The sequence below is a fragment of the Petaurus breviceps genome, unplaced genomic scaffold (genome assembly GCF_028583685.1).
Source record: "Petaurus breviceps papuanus isolate PSGF00001 unplaced genomic scaffold, PetGlider_PUasm1.0 490, whole genome shotgun sequence".
In the NCBI taxonomy this organism is placed as follows: domain Eukaryota; kingdom Metazoa; phylum Chordata; class Mammalia; order Diprotodontia; family Petauridae; genus Petaurus; species Petaurus breviceps.
The window spans coordinates 26,924,784-26,949,464 of NW_027186352.1; positions in this window are offsets into that span (position 1 = coordinate 26,924,784).

The window sequence follows — 24,681 nt, forward strand, 5'->3', positions numbered from 1 at the left end:
GTGCATACAGAGGGTACCGTAATGTAGCGTGTAGCGCAGGGGATCACCTTCACTACAGTAGCAATCTCAATAGGGCTTATTTTCGGGCGAGGGCTTATTTTAGAGGAATCTTACACAGTAAGGGGAGGGCTTATTTTCGGGATAGGTCTTATTATCGGGGAAACACGGTAGCAGAATGTCTGGCACATAGTAGCCACTTAATATGTGCTTCTTGATAATGATATTGATGTAGATGTCACTTATTGTATTGCATCATTCATTTGATAATTGTATATTTCTTTGTTACAGCTCTTATATTATTTTTTTTCTTTTGTATTGTTATTTATATCCTTTGAGAGCAAGTCTCAGAGCCAGGAATACCTCGGTTCAAGTCCCATCTCTGACATATCCTGCTTTGTGTTATAGTCAATTTGTCTGTTTTACACTTCCATCAGATAGTAATTGTTTCTTATTTCATCTTTGTATCTTCAGTAACTTAACCAGAGAAATCACTTCATAAACACCTGTCCAATTAATTTGTATCTTCAGTAAATTTACCAGAGAAATCACTTCATAAACATTTGTCTGATTAAACCAAACAGGTTACATTTAGCTTGTTATTATTATGAACTGTTTTGGACATTTTGACTGAGCTAACCCACTAATATTTTGGTTAGTAGCATACAGTAGTTTGTTAGTGGTGGCTTAGCAATCAATGCAATATTTTAACATATTATATAATAAATCATTGATTTGGACATTCCATTTGAATGTAGCTGACCCACTAGTATTTGTTGCATTAGCATGATAACAATAGTTTATTAGCCACTGGCTTATAATAACTTCAATAAAAGCAGCCAAATTCAGTGAAGAGTTATGTGCTGTGCTGTATGATATCTTAAGCTATCTTGATAGGGATGGAGGTGATTGGAAATGCCATCTATGAAAAACTGGAAGAGAAATGTAAATTTTGTCATGTCCTTTCCTCTAACATTTGTCTTTATTTCTCCCTACGTTTCACTCTCATTTGGTTCATTTCATACTTATCTGTTTTCTGAACTGTATTTGCCTTCTTTCCTCTGCTTTGACATTGATACCACTTTTCTGTCTGAGACCAAATGATAGATGGCATCGGCTCCTTTTCCAAATGTCATCAGAATGAGGAGGTCACTGCAATGACCCTGACTGGCATATGATCACTGGCAAGAGTCTTTTTTTTTTGAGAATAACAACAAAAATTCAAGGTATCAATGTTGGTTCCACATCTTTAACATTTGTTGCCCCACGGAAATGACCCTGGCACATGTAGACTTGCTGTGTAGGGAATGGGAGAATTCTTTAAGGTTTTGAGGCATAAGACTCAAAAAAGAAATCTTTCCTTCTACTTTGATCTTTGTGAGAAAGTATGTTTCTGTGAAAATAATGAATTCATTGACAGAGAGCAGATTATAGGATCATAAATCTATGACAAGGATTCTTAACCTTTTTTTTGTGTGCCATGGATGCCTTTGGAAGTCACTCTGATGAAGCCTATGGACACTTTCTTAGAATCATGTTTTTAAATGTACAAAATATAACATATAGCATTTCAAAGGAAACTGACTATATTGAGATAGTGATCAAAATATAACTTTAAAGAAAAACAAATTCATAGATCTCAAGTTAAGAATCTTTGCTCTAAATCCAGATAGGACCTCACAGGCCATCTAGTCCCACTCCCTTAATGTTATGGATGAAGAAATGGAGGTTGTGAAAGATGAAATGGTTTGCTCAAGGTCATTCAGTTAGTAACCCTCAGAGATGAGATTTCAACTCAGGTCTTCTCTTTGCAGAGTCAGTGCTATGTGCCGTTAGATATTATACTCACTTAAAGAGAAAATTTGGGGCAAGTTGAGAATGGCTAGGAGAGGTTGGCCTTAGGAAACTTATATGGGAATCAGCTTTATTCATGCTTCAAGGATTTTTGATCTCTGTCAGTAAGGATACTCCTTCCTTTGAATCAGATTGTAGCTCCTCTAGGACTTAGCAAATGGACTAAATTCTAAATTTATGTGGAGTAAAATTCCATCACTGAATGTCCAGTTATTCAGAGATAAGTCTCTGCATAATTAGAAAGTCAGGTCCTTTCATGGTTATGCCCATATTTAAAAGCTTTCAACTTGATCATCAATGCTAGGGGCTTAGATCCACTCCTACAGCCCTTGATAACCAAAGGTTATCTCCACAACATGAAAAGGCATCGAATAGACCTGTAAAAGACACTCAGTTGATAACTAAGATAAAATAAATTTCTTGGAGATTCCTGATTTTTTTGAAACCATTAGCCAGGTTTATCATTGTATTTCTTCTGTTTTCCCCTCCTATCTCAGATTAAGAGTGCTTAACTTGGGATATTTGGATGGTTCATAGTCTTATAACTACCATTCAATAAGGCTAAGAAGGTTCTGTAACTTTTCTAACAGTAATAAAAAGCATGGCTCAGGACTTCTCTAGACTTGAATCCCAAACAGAAATATATCATGGAAACTCAATACTAATAAAGCTGATCTCTACATAATGATTTTTGTACCAACGTCAAAGGGCAGTAAGAAATTAAATTGGTTTTCAAGACAAGATAACTATGAGGTAATGGGAGGCAATTCTAAGGGATTTTTTGATGGAAAGGCAGATTAATTTTTTTGCATTGTTGAGAAGGCTATAAGCCCTCTCAAATCAGTAACTGTTTTTTTATGTTCAAGAACACTAACTAATAATTGCTACTAGTCATAGATTGTTCCTTTGCTACTATCCTATATACAATATACATGGGAGCTTATTGGTGCCAGGCTAGTGTTTAGATGGATTATTCATATGGTTGATCTATCAGTGCATTGACATCAGTGGGTCAGGGAGAGTAAATGAACAATGAGTTGCACCCAGGATTAACTAGAACTATGATGGTCTGGATAGCCCTTGAAAAACCTCATTCAGAAACCAACGAGGGTGGGAAATCTCTCTTAGAGATTTATCCCAGCCAAGATCTAATCATGCAGAAAAAGAAATTCTAAGTTTGTTCTAATGAATGTGTTTCTGCTCATTGTGTTTGCTCAGACAGGTCTGGGAAAATGTTGATTCTCCCCATTATCAAGACAGGTGATATGGAAATTGATGTCTCTTTGACCAAGATTTTAGTGACCATGATTTGAGTGATCATGGTACCTCAGGATAGTCCACTTCCCATTGTGTTAACCAATCAAAACTGATTAGGTAGTCCTTGGAAACACTTACTCTTAGAAATACATATAAACTGTGAGCCCACCACCTTTGATCTAAGAGAGATGGTCAAATGACCATCCTTTTATTAATAACATGCTGACCTTGTTAATAAGATGGTTAAATTATTCAGAAACCATGTCTCTTGAATATTTTTAATTATCACATTAGTAACCCTGAAGTTCTGCTTGAAACAAAGGCTTATGGTATTGTTTTGTTTTGTTTTTGCAAAAATACTCTTCTAGACTTATCCTTTGCCCCAAGTCATGGAATAAAGCAACCTCCAAAGGTTTAAAGGCAATATAGAGGGCATGGGGTTGTGTTAGTATACTGCAAATCATTAATATATGAGCATTTTGCAAGAGAAACATTGTCAAGTAAGTCAGAAAGATATATGACCCGAATTAGGGGAGATGTGGGGCAACAGTGAGAGCAAGGGAGAACAGATGGACAATTATTGTGCTCCAATGGTTTTCCCACAGTAAGAGCAGAAGAGGAAGAAGTCTGGGTGCCATTTGTGGCACCTTTGAAGGAGAACATGCAGATGACTTGGGAGGTTCATCATGGGTAGGCTTGGTTGGCTAGTGATCTTCATCCCACATCAATGAGATGATCACGCATTCATCAAAAGCTGGATATTTTAGGCGTTCAGGGCTGAAACCATGCCTTTGAACAATTAAGCACCCATTAATTAGTCAATCTAAGGAGGATTAAAGAGAATTTGTTCAATTTAGGAAGAATAATAAGAAGACTTAGCACCACCTTTCTGGGTAGGTTGTTTACATGATTTCTCTCTTTCTCACACTATCATGTATTTCCTTACCTGTATGTTCATTTCAATCTCTTAGTAGCTCTGTGAAGATAGGATTCACTTTGATTTTGCTTTAAACTTCCAGTACCTGTATGGAGTCTTGCCCATAGTAGGTACTTCATTACATTTATTGGAGTAGAAGTCTGTAATCATAATTTATAAGCTTTACTTTCTTTAGCTCTAATGCACATCGTGGCTAGTGCATAAAAACATACCTCATTTGTCAAAATGATGCCACTGACAGCTCACTGGGCAGATGCCAAGATGAGCTTATGAATAATTAAATCTGCTAACTAATATTTCTGTATCCATTAATAATATAACATGGTTTAGACTAGATCTTTCCTAAGAATTAATTGTTCAGTTAGTAACCTCAAATATCTCTGAAATGTTCAATTAGAATCATAATATGAGAGACAGTATGGTGGGGGAGGGAGAGAGAATGATGGAGTTGGACTCAAAGAATTCAAGAGTGAGAGCTGGAAGGGTCCTAAGAATCCATCTAGCCTAAGCCCCTCAATTCATAGATTAGAGAACTAAAGTCCAGAGTAATTAAAAGCCTTGTACAAAGTCTTGAATTTGAACACAGATCCTCTTCTCCAGAAAGTTTCAAATTATGGCTCTGCTACTTAGTACTAGTTTTAAGTGGCCATCAAGTTAAGTAGACTGGCTTCTCTAGACTTTGTACCCCTCATTTCTAAGTACAGAGCTGGGGCTAGAATTTAAAAGTGCCCTCTAGTTTTACATCTGTACCTAACTAGATGGCACAGTGGATAGAGTTAGGAAGTTGTTATTCAGTCATGTCTAGCTCTTTGTGACCCCCTTGGGATTTTCTTGGCAAAGATACTGGAGTGGTTTACTATTTCCTTCTCCAGCTCATTTTATAGATGGGAAACTAAGGCAGGGGTAGGTAATGGTGAAGTGACATGCCTAGGGGTGTCTGAGGCTGGATTTGAACTCAGGAAAATGAGTCTTCCTGACTCCAGACCCAATGCTCTATCCGCTATACCACCTACCCACTCAGTCAGGAAGATCTGAGCTTAAATCCATCTTAGACATTTACTAGATATGTGACCCTGGACTAATCAATTAACTTTTGTCTGCTTTACTTTCCTCAACTGTAAAATGGGATGATAATAGAACTTACCTACCGGGTTTATTGTAAGGATTACAAGAGATAATTGTAAAGCATTTAGAACAGTAACTGGCAAAAGATACTTAATAAAAGCTTATTTCCATGCTTCCTAGCCTATTATAACAAAGATGTGAACTGGCTGCTTTGCAAGAGCGGCTCAACTCATTGAGAAATCCTGAGGTTTCTGGTCTTCACAGATCAGGGAGAGATGGAGCTGTTATTGAGGGAGGGGAGGGAGAGAAGAGGTAGGTAATGGAGCAGAGAGAAGGATGAGGAATCCAGAAAGAATCCAGGTGTGAGTGAAAAGAAGTATGGTTGGGCCCTTCATAAAATGATGGTTCTTGGGGGTAGCAGGAAGGTGGAGGGATGATCTGAAGCAGGAGGCTTCAGGGCAGAAGGCCCTCCATTGTGGCAATGTAGTAAGTGAGGACAAAGAAGGAATTCAGGTGTGATGAAAGGGCAGATGTTTCAATGCGGAATTCTCTATTTCTTTTAAGTTGCACATTTGCTGTTCTTCACAGTGTTTTAAAGTCGTCTTTCTTTAAAAACAAGATCAATCTTAATTGCTTTTGAGTCAGGTACCTTTAATTGCACACAGAATGAAAATTCCCGGAAGCTTGAACATACAGAATTTATATTGTCAGACAATTAACATTTATTAAGTGCCCAGGCAAAAAGTAGGCTCCGATTGACTCTTCTTAGTGGTCTGATCTGGATTCTCATCTAGAGCTCTGGCTGTGATGATTTTATTAATAAAATGCAGTTTTTAAAAAATTGCCTAAAATATGAGAGAAAGCATCCATGTGGATCCAGGCCACAGACCAAAACCAGGCTCATACAATCTGCAGCCCTTATAGCCCTCAGGCCACTTACAGCATGCCAAAGGATTGCAGGCACCTGCGAAAAATGTAGAGGAATACATTCTTTGCATGTAGAGGAAATGCTTTGGCATGCCCAAGCACCCGAGGGCTGGAAGCTGTCGGCAGGCCAAGGTTATGTAGGACTGGCAAACACCATGAGCTCTTTGTTGGTTGCTTTAATCCTAGTGCCTTAGTCAAGGATCTCCAGCCTCAGTTGCAAAGAAGGGTCAAGGGTGGGGAGGGCAGTCTGTTGGAAAGCTAATATGCCTTTATTAAGCATCTAATGTGTATTGGACACTGGCCGCTAGGTGGCACTGTGGGTAGCATGCTGGGCCTTGAGTCAGGAAGATCTGAATTTAAATCTATCCTCAGATACTAGCTGTGTGACCTTTTGCAAAATCCTTCATTTCTTTTTGCCTCAACTTTCTAAACTGTAAAATAGAGATAATAACAGGACATACTTCCCAGGGTTGTTGCATGGATCAAATGAGGCATTATTTGTAAAGTGTTTAGCACAGTGCCTGGAGCATAATAGGTACTGTCTAAATACTTATTTTCTTCCCTTCTCCCTTCCCTAAGGGTTTGTAGATATGAATGTAACCCTTACCCCAAAGGCTTTTTGTATGAAACTCTTCTCATTGGTGGAGATTGATTAGTCAAAACTCCATATCAGCATGAGAGGTCAAGTTGGTGAGAACTAGAGAGAAGAGTGATTCTGATCTTTGGACATTGCTAGAGAAAATCATGTCATTCCAGTGTCTCTTTTGGAGGGAGAAAGATTGAGAAGAAGCCAGAATATAGAAAAGCCTGCACTTTGATCATGTACCTGTTCCCAGGGAATTTCCCCTGGGTGAGACCTGAGACTCTTGCTCCAGCTCCCAAGGGAAGAGTACATTCACTCTGTATTGTCTGGTATATAGGCTGCCACATATTTTTTTTCTCTGATTTCTGTTTTGCTGTCACCTTGGATAAATGAGTTTATTTGCTGTTTGTTAGGTGTATTCTTGTGGAAAAAGGCATTTGGTGGGAAGGGAGTCAAGCCTTGGATATATTGCTTGAGGCACTCTTTCCCCATTAAGGGATGGCAGTCAGGAGTACAGCTTGGGTCTAAAAATTATTTCTCCTAGACTAACAATATTTAGTGGAGAAGATCTAATTCTAGCCCAGTACATCCTCATTCTGAAGAGGACAGAGAAGTCAGCCTCTGGCCCCATCCTCCTCCTCATTGATTGGGAACCTGTAATATGAAGGGCATAGTATTGGGAATACAGAAGGAAACAGGTCACTGACCCTTTTCTGATTGGGCTTATGTTCGAACAGAAGAGAAATGACATTTGTAGAAATAGCCATGATATAATAGATAAAGTAATATATACAAAGGGGAGGTTTAGGAAAACAGCAGAGAAATTGGAAGAAGGAGAGATCCCTTTCCAATTTAGTGATTTAGGAGAATAAATGAAGGCTTCCAGGAGAAAGTGGCTCTCTTTGGCTTTGAAAGATCTATTCGGATCAGAACTGAGGGTGGAATGGGAAGCAGTCCATTTCAGGCATATGTAAAAGTAACAACTAGCATTAATACAACACTTTAAGATGTGCAAAGTATTTTATAAATATTATCTCATGTTATCTCCATAATAATCCTGGGAGGTAGGTGTTATTAATATCTCCCTCTTTTTTATGGGGAAACTGAGGTACACAGAGGTTAAGTGCCTTGCCTAAGGTCACATAGCTAGGAAGTGTCTGAGGCAGGATTTGAACTCAGTTTTTCTGACTCTAGTTCTAACACTATCCATTGTACCACCTAGCTGCATCATGGAAAGAAATGGAGAAGGAGAAGGCAGTGAAGGAAAGGGGGATACAGAGTAGCTGTGTTTCTATGGAATGGATAATGTGAAGTAGAATAGGATGTAATAATACTGGAAAGGTAGATGGGGTTGAATTCTAGGGGACCATCAATATCATGATTGGCACTTTATGCCTTATTTAGTAGATACTAGGGAGCCACAGAAGGCTTTGGGTGGAGGAGTGATTGATATAAGGTGAGCAGTGCAGGAACATTACTCAGATAGTCATGGGGAGGATGAATTGGAGGCCAGAGCATATTTGCAAGTGAAAGAGAAGAAATAACAAAGTTGGAGGCAAGAGGACCAGTGAAGGGGCTCTTACTAGGACCTAGGACTAGGTGGGAGGTGTTGCACACCTGACCTGGGTGCTTGAAAAAGGATTAAAATGAATGGGGCAAAGTCGAGGTGTCATCTTGGTGAGTAAAGTGGGTGGAATTTATCAACTGATTGGATTTGGGAGTGAGGGATGGGGAAGAGTCACAGATTAGCCTGGGACAAAAGATGAGCTTGAGTGGATGCATTCATAAAGTGCATGAACAAAAAGAAGGACGGCCATCTTTTTTTGGATGAAGGAGAATGATAAATTTCGGCTTTGATATGTCAACATATGGGACAGCTCAATGGGGCTGTTAAGCAGGAAGTTGAAGACACAGAGCTGAAACTTTTCGTAGAGAATAGGAGCTAGATATACATCTGGGAGTCTTCTGCATAGAGGCGATAACTGAAACTATAGGAGTGGATGTTACTTCCGAGGGAGACAGACTATATAGAGAAGAGCATTGAAGGACTCAGAGGAAAGAAACACATATTATTAAGGAACCTACTCTGTGCCAGGCTTGGTGTTAAGTACCTTACAAAGGATTAGGAATCAGCTATAGAGAGAGTTCAGAGAGGTAAGAGGAAGATCACGACTCCTGTGTCACAGAGCCAAGTAAGAAACCCAATTAATTGTAAGCTCCTTGAGTGCAGGGACTATCTTTTGTCCTTTTTTGGATCTCTAGCACTTAGCACAGTGCCTGGTTATATCATAGATACTTAATAAATGTTTATTGATTGACGACGGCGTTAGGAACATGGGGTTTGTCAATAGTATCAAATACTGCAGAGAAGTTAAGGAGGGAGAGGAACAAAATAAAGTCATTGGGTTTGCCAATAATGAGGTCATTGAAATGGCAGCTTCAATAAAATGATGTAGATGTAGAAACCACATTGCAAGGAGTTAGGCAGTCGATCAGTCAAAAAGCATTTATTAAGAATCTGCTGTGTGTAAACAGTTGTCCAGGTCTCTCTCCCCCTTTCGCCAGACCCATGTTGTGATATCCTAGCATTGGAATCATTTATTAGGGTATGCAGAATGATCAAATTGATGGGCCAAATTCAGAAGCAAAGGAGCCATGAAAATCCAGGTGCCATGACAAGTGTTCATACCCTTTTGCCACCTTGTCATGCCATAACATGCCAGTCAGCACCATACCCATCACCAGTTCCACAACTTCATCTATTTCCCAATGTAGATCAACTATCCCACTCTTAAGGAAGGGACAGCAGCAGTATGAAAGGCCTTGGGTCATTCCAGCCTGGAGGAGACTTCTACTGTGTCTAGAGAGCTATCTTTTCTTCTCTCAATTTGGTTCATAAGAGGCAAAAAGGCACCTTCAAAAAAATGCCTCTTTCATTTGTAACAGAAGCCAACTGTGAACAGCACGAGTGGCTGGGGTCATTTGGATTATCCTAGGAAACATCTGTGCACGTTTTTCCAGGACTAGGCTGTGAGTCTTACATTTGGGCTAATTTGTTGCTGTACCATCTGCTTAAGAACTATCATTCCAGGTGGCTGCCTTCTTAACAGGCACACCTTCCCTTTTGTCAAGCCTGAGCATTGGCACTATTTTTTAAAAAGTCAGTCGCTCGCATGTGTGTGTATGTGTGTGTGTGTGTGTGCGTGTGTGTGTGTGTGTTATTTAAAGAAAAGGCTATGATTCTTCATGAAAGACAAGGTTCATAATTTTCATTAAGCTCATGTGGTGCCTGTCACGAAGGTGGGATGGGCAGGAGGTGAAGAAGAAAGGTGAGGATTGAGAGCAAATGAAATTGGCAGGCTTGGTTCTAATTGCCACCTCTATGGTGTGTTTACTCTGCAAGCTTTCAATTGTGCCTCAGAAAATGTATTAGAAATCTGAATATTAACAGACCTCATGTCTTATTCAACTGCTTTGTTTCGTGTACCTCACAAAACTATAACTCTGTAGAGGGAGGGATGATGGAAATAAGGTTGTGAGCTGATGGCCAAAGGTGATTTATTATCATGGGGTTTTAGCCTGGGTTCCCAAAGTCCCCAAGGGATCATCTATGGATAGATTTCAAAAGGTTTATGAACTTGTATGGGAAAAATACGTCTTTATTTTCAATAACCCCTAACTGGGTTTTATTATTTCCTTTAATTATTTAAAAACATGATTCTAAGGAAGGATCTATAGGTTTTATCAGACTGCCAAAAGGAAGTGGAATACAAAAAAGGTTAAGAATCCTTACAGTATATTCTCCTGGGGGCAGAGTGGTGTTGATACATAAGGTCACAGATCCAATTCAATAATTATTTATTAAAGCACCCAACAACAAGAGGACTTTCACTTAGCCCTCTGAAATGTACTTATTTATATGTTATTGACATATTTTAATTTTGTTTGTCTATGTATTTATATTTATTTTATATTTCATTTATTTCTATTATATATTTATATAATGCTATATAGTTTTATATATATTTGTATTTATCTACATATTATCTCATTTGATCCTTATACAACCCTGTAAGGCAGGTGCTAGAATTATCCACATTTTACAGATGACAAAACAACTGAGAGGTTGAATAACTTGCCTATGACCACATAACTCGTAAGTGTCTGAGGCAGGATTTGAATTCAAGTCCACTGGACTCCCAAGGCCAATGTTATTGACTCTGACACCTAACTATTTCAATATGTCTCCCATTGCCACCTAGTTGTCTTATTACGTGTCTTACAAATCCTATGCGTTTGACACTCAGGCTGTGGGGCTACAAAGACAAAAATGAAATATTGTCATCCTCCAGGAACTTAAAGTCTACAGGATGGAGATGATATTTCCACAAATAAGTACAATAAAAGGAAAAAAGTTCATCTGGGAAGAGGGAGCCATTTCATGTACAGAAAACTCCAACTGAGATTAATTTCACATTTCATGGTCCTCCATAATAAGAGCTTGGCATGTTGCTTCATGACCAGTTTTATCATCCTCTTTCTCTCTTAGATCAGTGGTATACAGTTATCACTTACACATATCAGGGGTTAGGGGTGCAGTGATCTGGAAAATCCACATAAAAATTTCTGATGCTCCCTTTGTACTAGAGAAGAAATATGAATTTATTATGGTATTAAAAATAAAATATGTTGATATTACATAATTATATACAGATATTTTATGTATTTCTGAGTTCCTAAACATTTTCTGTTTCACCTGCTGGCCTTTATTTGTCTTCTGCAGCTTCTGCAAAACCCCTCCAAAATTACTATTTAATTTCTCGTGTATACCCATGATGTATCGAAACCACAAAGGGGAAAGTCTCAATGTGGAAGAGAGTACTGTAGTATTAGGATCACCCTTTGTAATGTCAAAAACTTCAGGGACCTACGTGCACATAATAGTAATTGTGCTAGTATTAAGTTCTGAGAGAATGGAAGTTTCTTTAGGGCAGGCACTGCTGCACTTTTGCTCTTATATTCCCAGTCCTCATACAGCACCAGGCCCACTGGAGCCACTCAATGAAAACCTCCTGGAATTGAATTATCATGTCAGGTAGCATTGTTCTCCGAGTCTGCAAAGAAACCCTCTTCTACCCAAAGAGCAATGTCAAATGGTCACCTGCCCCAAAATAATTCACTGAAGCACTTTAAAAAAACTAAAAATCAAATGAGAGAGATGGAGGAAAAATTAAAAAGAAAAATAAGAATAATACGAGAAAAAAACCAAGAAGATTATGACAAGAAAGCCAGCCAGTTAGAAAAGCAGATCCAGAATCTTAAGAAAGAAAATGACTCCTTGAAAGTCAGAATTGGGTAAAGGGAAGCCAGTAAAGTTATGAGGTCAAGAAATAAAATTAAAAAAAAATATAAAGAATGAAAAAGAAGAGAATGTGAAATATCTCTTAAGAAAAACAACTGATCTAGAGAACAGATCAAGAAGAGAAAACGCAAGAATAATTGGACTACCTGAAAGCTATGATAAAAAAAGAATCTTGATATGATAATACAAGAAATAGTTTTTTAAAATGGTCCTGAAGTGTTAGAACAAGAGGGGAAAGTAGAAATAGAAAACATCCACCAATCACCACCTGAAAGAGATCCTATGAGGAAAACACACAGGAATATTATAGTCAAATTCTGAAACCCCCAGCTCGAGGGCAAATTATTACCAAAAAAAAAAAAAAAAGAAAATAAAAGAAAAAAATTACATATGGCTGTAGCACAGTTAGAATCTCACAAGATCTAACAGCAGCAATACTAAAAGTTGCAAGTCCTGGAACACCATACATCAAAGAGCAAAAGAAGGGGTGGCTAGATGGCACAGTGAATAGAGCACCAGCCCTGGAGTCGGGAGGACCTGGGTTCAAATCCGCCCTCAACACACTTGATACAATTATTAGCTGTGTGACTTTGGGCAAGTCACTTAACTCCAATTGCCCTCAAAAAAAAGGAAAAAAGAGCAAAAGAACTGGGCTTCTGGCTGAAAATATCATACCCAGCAAAGCTAAGCATAATTCTGAATGAAAAAAAAGAATATTTAATGAATTGTCAGACTTTCACAACAACAACAAACAATTCTGAACTTAGAACATTTGACATGTAAGAACTAAGAGAAATATAAGGTACGTGCCAATGACCAGTTACAAGGAATTCAATAAGGTTAGATTGTTTGCCTTTCGTGTATGTAAAATGTAAAACCTGTGTCTAAGATTGTTATTAGTAATCGGGTAGCTTATAAGAAAGACTGGCATAGACCTGAGTATGATATGATTTTAAAAAGTAAAACCATTCAAGAACAACTAAAAGAGCAATTATGTTATACAAATGAGGTGTGAGAGGAATTAGATGGGGGAGGGGGCTGTTAGTTTTGGAAAACTGCTTTCATGGGGAATGGGTTTAAGAGAGGAAAAATACATATTCATCTAGAGCAATATAAAAGTCTTCTAAATTTAGAAAGAAATAAAACTCTAAGAGGGTAGGGTGGGGGGAGAGGATAAAGGAAGGTGAGGGAATAGGTCAAAGGGGTGATTTATGGGAAGGGGAGGATAAGGGAAGGATTGTTATGGGGGTAGCTTAAGTAATGGGATTGCAAGGTAGTGAGTAGAAGTAGAGACAGGAAAAAAGAGATATGCACAAACATAAAAACAAGGATTAGGAGTAGAATCTCTTAGGAAAAATATATGTTTATATACATATGCATATATACATATATGTAAAAAATCATTATTCCTATATAAATATATCCATGCTTAATTGTAGCCTGGGGTGGGGGAAGAAGGGGAAAAAAAGAACAAAGTAAAAAATGTACAGCAGAGAAGAAAAGGAAACCTACACAGAAGCAAAGAAAAGAATGACAGCTTTCAACATAACATGGGGTATTTAATATATAGGCTTTCTGGAAATAGAAAGTTACTGCCATATATTCCAAATCCTCTCCTACATTCTGCTGTGCATATGACATATTTTTTTCTTTTCTTATTTTATATTTAAGTTTATAATGTTTCTTTTTCTTTTCTTATTAGGTCTTTAAATTTTAGTATTTGAATATGAAATAAAAACTACAAAGAGGTTACTTGTCTTAATTTTCCGAGTCAGAAAGTTTTTTAATCTTTCAGAGCTAAGTATTGAATGAGACCTTTTAAGGAGAACCAATGGGAAGCTGGGATTTTAGGTACCAGGCCAAATAGAGGCAACAAGTGGCTTTTTTCCCTGCTTCTGCCATCAAAGCCTAGAAGAAGCATGCTGTTTTCAATGCTGATCGCACAACGAGGGCTTATAGCTGGGATGGTGGCTTCATCCTCTGAAGGTCACTTTATAACAACCTGGTACTGGGGAAACAATTCTGCTTTATTTGGGGATTGTATCTGGCAATTACACTGTCCTTAAATCTATGCTGCTGCTGTAAATCCAGAGAAAACCCCCTGAAGGCCTCCTGTCCTTTTATTTTGATTATTTTTTAAAAAATGAGTTGTTTCAGGGGAGTTTAACACTGGCCAAGGTGTAGCGGGTACTATGATGTGCAGGAGAGCTAAGATCCAAGACGAGAAATTGTGATTAGCTCATGGGGGAATTAGGAAACATACAGCAAAAAAAATTATTAATGACTCTAGAACGAGGGGTGGAAACCCGTGCACTCAAGGCCACATGTGGCCCACTTGGTCCTAAAGAGCGGTCCTTTGACTGAATCCAAACATCACTGTAAAGTTTGGATTCAGTCAAAGGGTCATACGTGAGGACCTAGAGGGCCAAGGTGGCCCCTATAGGTCTAGACCATTGGGTGTGCTGGATTTTATGGGTATATCTTAGCACAATACCTGAAACATAATGGGCACTTAATAATTGCTACTTGATTGACTGAATCTACAACGGGACAAATAAATCAAGCATTTTATCTAAAGACAGGGTGTGTGTGTGTGTGTATGTGTGTGAGTGTATGTGTATGTGTACTTTGAAAGGACACACACACAAATAATTTCTGTAGTCAAATATTTATAAATCAGTAGGTAGATAGAGAGGTGTACCCACACAAACATGGCATAAATGAAGTGGTTTAGAGCTGCTAGAGACTGAAATCTAGGAATCCAACTAGAAGGCTATAGTTAATCTCAGGCCGTCGATCAGAAAATAAACGTGATGCTAAGCATTATAAATACAAATATTAAAAAAGAAAGAAAGACAGTTCCTGACCTCAAGGAGTTTATAGTCTAGTGGGGGATGATGACATAGAAAATCAAGCTGAAAAGTGGGGGTTGGGATGAGGAGGAAGGTACCCAATAGAGGCACATAATGGAGTCTAGTGAAAGGAAGGCAAGCTCTTAAGAAAGGAAGAGGTAGCTGATTTGGGAGGCCGCTTTAAATTGTTATTCGTCCTTCATTTTTGAAGAGGACTGATTACATCATGAGTGATGTCTTGACTCCAGAGTGAATTGCTTTTAAGGGAGGCAGAAATGTGCAAAGTTGTCAGCCTCACTCTCTCTTCCAGAGTCATAGGTCAGTGGCAAGACAAAAGTCAGGACAATATGCGATGACCTGGGATATAGTGGATGGTCTTGGCATCTTCAGCCACCTTCATGGCCATTGGATCAAATTGTTCTCCTGTGCCTATTCCACCAGGGAAGTCTTCCCATGCTTGGGGATACCTCACAATAGGTTTGAGGCCTGCCAATAACCCTTAGCCTGTCAGCCCAGATGGCTTTACCAGGATGTGGCTGATGCAAATGTTACAACTTATTGGAGCCATAGGTGAGAGTTGAGTGCCAGGTGGACATCAAAAGTAGATGAGCAGCCCTGACCTTTTACCTATTAAATAGAGGTTTGGCAAGAGTTCTTCATTCTGCTCTCTGACCCTCCAATCACAGGAGCAGAGGGTACCAAGCAGTATTCCAAAGGGACTGCAATCTCACAAAGTTCTTGAGGGATTTGTCAGGGGTCATGGTAGAGTCTAGTACAAGGTGTGCAAACTGGTGAAAAATGAAGATTGGCACACAGATACACACCTCTTAGCTCTTCACTAAGAAAAGGGATAAGGGCCTGAACTAGGGCGGTGCCACAAGAGGAAATAAATGAGATGTTTTGGAAGCAGAAGTGATAAGACTTGGTAACTGATTGGATATGGAATGGGGTGAGGGAGCTGACTGATTGGCAGAGTCTTTGAAGAGATTGTGAAAGAGATTGGTGAGTACTTATCCCTATGTGCTATAGTACCAGGAATACTTAAAGTTACTTAAAAATACTTAGCTTAAGTAGATCATTTTCATTAGACTTGAATTTCTTCACAAAGATTCTGCCTTTATTTAGAATCAAGACACTGGCAGCGAGCCAACAGCAGAAGGGAATTTTGATTATGTAAGTTCAGGTTAATGACAGGGGGATGCCACTAGTGACAAGTGAATGGTACTTTGGGACCCATTGAAGATCCTTGTGGGTGTATGAGAAGGCAAGGAAGGGAGGTTGTCATTCTATAATTCCTATTTCTGCAACATCTCTCCCATGAGTACCCTTCTCTCCACTCACACAGTTGTCACTGCAATTCTCCCATGACCTCTTTCTAGGACTATTGCCTTCTGATTTTTCCTCGATTTTTCCTCATTCCAGTCCATCCCTCATGCAAGTGAAAAAGCTGTTTTCTTAAAAGCCCAATATCTGATCATGTCACTCCTTTACTCAATAAACTGCAATGACTCCCTCTTACCCCAATGATCCAATATAGATATTTCTGGGATGTCTGGTTGTTGTCACCTGGACTCTCCCTATCTTTCCAATCTTCTTATGTATTGCTCCATTCTGCAAACTCTGTGTATGATCTAGTCCCACGGGCCTGCTGCTGTTTCTCTTCTATGGCTCTCCCTCTCCTACATCTTGTGCTTTGATGCTAGTGGTTATCCATGTCTGGAATGCTTTACCTCTGCTTCCTAGAATCCCTGAGTTCCTTCAGATCAAATGTCTTCTCTATGTCTATTTATGTAGATGTTGTCTCCTTCATTAGAATATAAATTCCTTGAGGGCAAAGATTGATTTTGCTTTTTCTTTGTAGTTCCAACACTTAGCACAGTGCCTGAAACTGGGAAGTGCTTGACAAATGTTTGTTCATTGATTGACCTCATGGGAGCTGGAATGAGGGACTAAGATTTTCATTCTAGGATAATGTAAGCTCTCTGAGAGCAGCTGATGTTTCCATTTCTAGCTCTCTATTCCTAGAATCTAGCACAATGTCTGACATATTTTTTGTTCAGTTGTATCAGACTCTTTGTGACCCTATATAGAGTTTTCTTGGCAAAGATACTGAAGTGTTTGCCATTTCCTTTTCCAGTGAACTAAGGCAAAGAGAGGTTAAGTGACTCGCCAGGGTTACATGGCATCTGAGTGTCTGAGGTTGGATTTGAACTCAGGTCTTCCTAAATCCAGGCCCAGTCACCTAATTGTCTCTACCTGACACATAATAAATGCCTGCTACCCCTGTTGTTGATCTCCATAGAAAGGGATTGAAATTCTGGGAAACTTCTTTTTTTTAAATAATATTTTATTTTTTCCAATTACATATGTAACTTTTAACATTTGTTTTTAAAAATTTTGAGTTCCAAATTCTCTCCCTTCTTCTTTCTCCTTCCCCTTCAATGAGACAATAAACAATATGCTATAGGTTATACATGGGCAAACATGTAAAACATGTTTCCATATTAGTCATGTGAAAGAAAACACAGGACCCCCAAGCTCCCCCCCCCAAAAAAAAACCCTGTAAAAATAAAGTGAAAAATGGTATGCCTCAATAAATTTTCATCTTTTATCAGTTCTCTTTCTGGAGATGTAGAGCATTTTTTTTTTGTCATGGGTTCTTTGGAATTGTCTTGGATCATTGTCTTGATCAGAGTAGCTAAGTCATTCACAGCTGAACATCTTACAATATTGCTGTTCCTGTGTATACTGTTCTCCTCATTCTGCTTTTTTTCACTTTGCCTCAGTTCATGCAGGTCTTTATAGGTTTTTCTGAAAAGCATCCTGCTTATCATTTCTAATAACACAGTAATAATCCATTGCGATCATATGCCATACCTTGTTTAGCCATTCTCCAGTAGGTGGGCATTCTCTCAATTTCCAATTCTTTGCCACCACAAAACAATTGCTATAAATATTTTTGTGCAGATAGGTCCTTTTCCCTTTTTTGATCTCTTTGAGATTGGAAAACTTCTAGAATGGATGGTTGATAAACATCCAGGGGCTCCAGCATGGCTAGAAAAAAAGGTATGTCAGATGAAGTGCATTTTCTTTAGTGATGAGGCTACTCAGCCAGTCAATGAGAGGAATACCATAGATGTTATTTATCTAGATTTTTAGCAACATGTTTGATAACATAGCTCATTATTTTTGTAGAGAAGTAGGAGAGATGTGGACTAAATGAAAATATGATTAGCTAGAGTAAAAGCTGGTTAGATGACCATAAATCAAATTTTTAATGGTTCAATGATATAGTATCCTAATATCACAGATATAGAACTGAAAGGGATCTGAAGCTATCTTTTTCAGTCCCTTCATTATATAGAGGAGGAAACTGAGGTCCAGGAATGTTCAGTGACTTTCTCAAGGTCACATTGGTGTTAGTGGCATGAGTTTAATCAAGAATCTCTGATTAGAGTCAGTAGCCATTTTATCTGTATGAAAATGTCACTTTTGGAGGTCTCCAGTTGCATCTCCGATAAATCTGTGCTTGGCATTGAGATAAATTTTTTTACAAAGCAATGACTTGGTGAATAGAGCACCATCCCTGGAGTCAGGAGGACCTGAGTTCAAATCCAGCCTCAGACACAGCACAAAAACTAGCTGCATGACCTTGGGTAAGTCACTTAACCCCAACTGCCCTCCAAAAAGCAAATAAAAAAAGCACAATGACTTGGATAAAGGAATAGAGAACATGTTTGTCTGATTTGTTGATTACATGAAACTGGGTGGAATGCAGGGTCAGGCTCCAATAAGGTATTGACAGGCTAGGGAGCTGGGCTGAATCAAATAAAATGAAATGCAATAAGGATAAATGTAATCTTACACTTGGGTACAAAAAAATCAACTTTGGAAGCACAAGATAAGGGAGGTATGGTTGGTCTCACTACTTTACACTCCTTCACACATTCCATGATCTGGTTATATTAGCCTCTTGGCAGTTCTTTAAGTAGGACGACCCATTCCCCTTGTTATTGTCTGTGTTTCCATGGTGGGCATATTCTGCTCTGTCACCCTGACATTTAATTTGCTGACTTCCTTTTAGTCTCAGCTCATATCCAGGCTACTTCTCATAGGAGGCCTTTCCTTGTCTCTGTTGCTAATTCATCCACTTCTTGGAACACCTTCCATCTGGCTACCTGTATCTTGTATCTATCTAATTGTTGACGTAGAATCTCCCCAATTAGAATATAAATTCCTGAAGTTTGGGGACTATACTTTTATCATCATAATATACCCAGAGCTTAGCACAATACCTGGAACATAGTAAGACCTTAAGAAACCCTCGTGGACTTGACTTGTCCACACTGTGCCTACACTTTCGGCAGTCATTGTCATATCCCTCCCATCTGAACTGTGACCCCAGTCAGCTCAGATTGACAAGGAACCAGGCTCTCATGTCACTTTCTGATCACCTCCCCATCATGCCTCAATAGCCATATCATATCCATACTCTAGCATCTGGGTGACTGGGAAGATAGTGGTAACCTTGACAGTAATAGGGATTATATTTGTATACCAATGTTTTGCACAGTGCCAGGGATACTTAATAAAAGCTTTATCTCTAGCAAGACCAGGAATCTAGAAGGAGAAATGATGGTGTCCCACAGTCAATCTAATTCTTTGGGACCTGTTGTGATTTTTCTATAACTCATATTTGTGTCATTTTACTTTTCTTCCATTCCAGTATTTTTAGAGTGCCTGTCCTGGACTTAGCACTGTCATTATACACATGCTGGGTGATTCTAGTTTCCCATTATTGCAGATCCATAAGTGAAATAGAACAAGTACTGACATTGGGCATTACTGTTCAGGTATGGATTGTGGTAGCTGGCCTCTGAAATACTCTCCAAATTATATTCCATAATTCATTAATTTTCCTACTTGGACCTTCTTTCCCTACAGTCCCTTCTGTGTTATTTGTAGAAAGGACCTAGAATTTCAATTATACCACTGCTTGGAACCACTGCCCCAAAGCTATACTGAGCAAAGTTTAGAAATTGTATAAATAAATGTCTGCTATCCGGTAGGATTGTGTTTTACAAGAGGGTATTTGATGGAAATTAACATAAAAGGAACTTTGCAATAACTTATCATAAATGCTCAGTTAGAGATGTTCTTTTGTATGTAAATTTGAGATAATATTATCTCAACAGACGTTGGGGAAGTGGCTTCTGTAAATAAACAGGTGAATAGATTGTATTAACATTGTCTAAGGTAACCTTTCTTGGGTATTTTCCTTAAGGAGATACTGGGCTAATGTTAACTAAGGATGGGGGTGAAGTAAGTCAGGGTATTGTTGAAGCTGACTGGAGGTTTCTTAGCAGACTAAGTTGTGAAGGGTGTATTTAGACCAGATCTGCCAACTTGTCAACTTCTTTGGCCCCATATAGGTTAGACTAGAGACAGACTGATGATAGTTGGTTGCCTTGGGTCACATGACGAACAGGGGAGTGTGAAGTGGAAATCCTACATTTTTCATCAGCATCCCTAAATCCTCTCGCTGGCCACAAGTGGCTTGGCCATGTGACATTTGGGCCAACAATTAAAACAAAAGTTACTAGGTTTTACAGTGGAAAGAGTGCAGGGCCTGGAGTCAGGAAGACCTGAGTTTAAATCTAGTCTTGGATTGCTAACTAGGTATGTGACCCTGTTGGAAAGTCACTTAATCTCAGCTTCATTTTTCTCAAATGTAAAATGGGTATAATATCAGCACCTACCTTGTTGTGAGCATCAAATGAGATAATTGTAAAGTACCCAGCACAATGCCTGTGACAGAGGAGATGTTTATTAAATGTTAGCTAGCTATTATTATATTTGATTTGCTTTTATGAAGGCAATCTTATCAGTCTCAACTTGAATGCTGTATCACTGTGGTCTAATAATAAAATTTGAGTTTCTAAAAATTCTGTTGGGTAGAAAAGATAAGAATTATTACACCCAATCTACATATAAGGAAACCAAAGCTCAGAGAGATCAACCAACTGTAGCGCCAATGCAATATTTACAGCGCCCACAGACACGGTAAAGACTCCAACTATAAGTATCGCATGATGTTCGATCACAAAATATACCAAACTCTCCAGATAGAGGACAGAACTGAAGCATTAATTTATATTAATTATATATAATATATTATTTATATATAGTATGTATATATTAATCAAGTATATTAATATAAGTATATTTATATATAAAATAAATATATATTAAAATAAAATAAATTATTATAAATATATATATATACACACACACACACACACCAGAAAATGGAATCCCAAAACCAGTAAGCTGATTCCATCATAGTACCAAAGATAGTCAGAAGCTGTAATAACACTGAGAACTACAACAATTGGTTCAACAAGCCAATGCAAGATCACTATTTACTCACAAACCTCTCTATCTCCTTGCCTGAGCATCCTCTCTCCCCCACCATCTCACTAGCTCTGACCAGCTTCCTGTGGGCTCTGCTTCCCTTCAGCAAACTCCTCCCACCACAGGCTCCATGTGACTACATCTAGCTAATTAGGGGGCAGAGTTTATCTTCACAGCAGAGAAGCTTCCTGTGGGCTCTGCTCCATCCTTTAGCAAATTCCCTCCATCGCAGGCTCCACGTGATTGCATTCAGCCTATTAGGGGGCAGAGTTTACTTTCAGAGCAGGGGAGGTCTTCACAGTCCCCCCTAGGTCTATTAAGGGGCAGGCAATATCTTCAAATTCCCATTCCCATTACAGCAACTTTCTTGCAATTAAGGGGCAGAGACAAAATTTGAACCCCGAATCTCTAATACCAGATTCAGTGACCTTACAGCTATGGCTCATGTCCTCTCAAGGGAGTTCACGGAGGTCAAAGGACTCATTAATTAAAGAACAGTCATAGAAGAATTAGAATAATACAATTTCATTTATTGGAAGGGGCCACATAGGTCATCTAGCTCAACCCACACCTGAGAAAGATTCTATTATTCTGACAGAATCTTCCCACTTTTACCTGAAGAATTCCAGTGGGGGAGAACCTCCTCCAGTGGCCCATTCCACTTTTACATACCTCCATTAGGAAACTTTCCTTTACCCTCAGCTCCTGTTTCTTTCATATTTCACATTCTTGAGCACCAGGAACAAGTCTAACCCTTCTCCATATAACAGCCTTTCAAATACTTGCCAACTTTCACGGCCATCTCTTCCCTTCCCCAAGTATTCTCTTCTCCAGGGTAAACACCCCCAATTCCTTCAATTCATTCTCATGTTGAGGATTATGAATTCAAGGCCCTTTGACCTTTGCTTGCCCTCATCTGACCCTGTCCTACATGTCAAGGTCCTTTCTAAAAGTGCCGCTTAGAAATGAGTGTGGTGCCGCTTAGAAATGAGTGTGCTAACAGCAAGTGCTTAATAAATGCTTTTTGGCTGATTGATAACACCTTAGACAATACTGAGTCTTCACAATATACTGCATATGAAGCATATAGAGCATAACTGGCATTTTGGGAAATAAAATTTTAGCAGAAAACCAATAATCTTTACTGAACTTTTGGTGAGTAATGTAGAAATTGTAATGATCATACCTTTGTCCTCTGTGATTAAGTGAATGAGTTAAAGCTTTGTGCTTTAGGTGCTCCTGGATGCCAACTAATGGACTGGAGTAGTTAATTTCCTAAGTGTCAGTAATAGCCTTATCGATGGGTTGGACTAGATGGCCTCTAAGGGACCTGCCAACTCTGAGAGTCTGTGTTTTTGTGATTTGTGGCAATTCAAAGGAATTAATGCACTTTTTCAAAGGAAGTTTGTGGGCAACATCTCCACACACTCCACTCTGCTCCACACTCCCAACTTATATTTCTATTTAAAAGTTGTATTTTTAAAAAAATGGTTTTGAGAAAAATAAAAGGGCATTAGGCCTTTCAAGAAACAGTACTCTGGCAGGGGCCAAATCATAAGGTAGGGGAACTTTATTCTTCAGTGAAGAACAAGGTCTTAACTAGTGAGATGAATGAAAACCCCAAGAGACAGAGTTTCTGGATAACTAATAAGCAATTTATTAATTAGGCTAGTTGTTAATCAATGAATTGTTGGTCGGTTTCTCTCAGTAACCAAAGACAACAAGGGAGACCCCAAAATGCCTTAAATCCTTTTGGAAAGGGAACTTCCCTGACAAGTGAAACTCAGGTCTTATTGGTGGATGTTTAGTGAGGAGATGTGCTCCTTCTGCAGAGAACATGGCTTGATCATGAGACTCAGCAGCCGTAAGATACGTGGGCAAGGGGAGGCCATCTCCACCTGGGCTTCTCTAGTTAGTTTTCTCCTTCATGAGTTGAGTTGCCCTAAAATCTAATGGAAGGGATCAAGGACATAAAGTTCCCCTTCCAGGCAGAGGCTCACCCAGACTGGATTCTATCCATACTCTAAACAGATATTAGATCTCCCAGTTGAGTGGGGTCCTGCCCAACCAAGGAGCATGTACTTTGAGGTGTAGAAGCAATTTTACTCAGCCATGTGCTTCTGAGGCTGACTGACCTTTTTGAGGAGTTGGGTCTTAATCAACGGAAAAGAGTAGATTGCATATTAATAATAAGTTATTAATATGAGTTTAATATTAATTTTCTCACAAGCATGGGTTTGAATGAGCTTTGGCTCAGGGCACTGAAATGCAGGGGTCTATGCTGCCTTCTTATGAATGAAAAAAAGCAGTTATTAAGACTTTTTTTGTGCCCTGTGCTTGATTGCATGTCTCCCTGATAGACAATGCTGTCATCTAACACCGTCCAAAACTGGACCAACAGAGAGCATGGCTAAGAGGAACGAAGACATTCCACTGTGCACTTTCTGGGGTCATGCATTCTCTACACCACTGATGTCAAACTAAAATGGAAATGAATCCCTATGGGCTCACACTTACTTAGAAAACCAAGAATTAACATTCATATGTTGTGTTGTATTTTTGTTTATTTTAATTTGGTTCAAGTTATACTGGAAATTTTGCTGGACACTGAGGGCCGTGGGTTTGATATATCTGCTCTACAGCAGGTCCATTTCCTTCCTTGCATCCACAGGTACCTTTCCCACTCAACCTCTTTGACCTCTTGTGATAGCTGTAATAAAATCAATGCTACTACTACCTATTGAAATGGTGTATCCACCATCTTTGTGACCATAAATCCGATCTTTGGCCACCACTCTTCTGTATGTATTGTCTCCCTCATTATAATGTGATATAATGTAATATGATAATATAACAACATATATAGCATAACTAATATAGTATGATATAACATAGTATAACATAACAGCATGTAATGTAATGCCAAGGAAAGGCAACTTCCCAAGGTTCAAAATACCAGCATAGGTGCTCTCCATTTTATTCAGTGACCAACCAAGAACAGAGAAGATCAAAACATGACATCATTCCAAAATACAGCATTTACTAAGTGTGATTAAATAATCTCCAAGGACTACCCCACCCCAGGACCTTCCAATCATTCAATCAATTACAAAGTCTCTGGTCTAAATACTTCTCCACCCCTAGGCTATACCTTTATTTGTCAATCACAGAGCACAAAAAGGTAAAAAGTTCCCCACCCCTGGATCTCAATTGAATCTACCCCAGAGTTACATCAAGTTTAAATACAGCACTTAATACCCAAATGGAGGTCTTTTCTTCATCTTGACAGGAGGCAAGTTCTCAGCAATCTTAGTTCCTGGGGAGACAAGGCTTAGCAAGGCCACAAGATACATTGCCAGTCCCTTCATTAATTCATCCTCTGTCTGTAGAACAGTCCTAGAACCCCTGAAAACATTAGCAAAGCCCTCTCCCA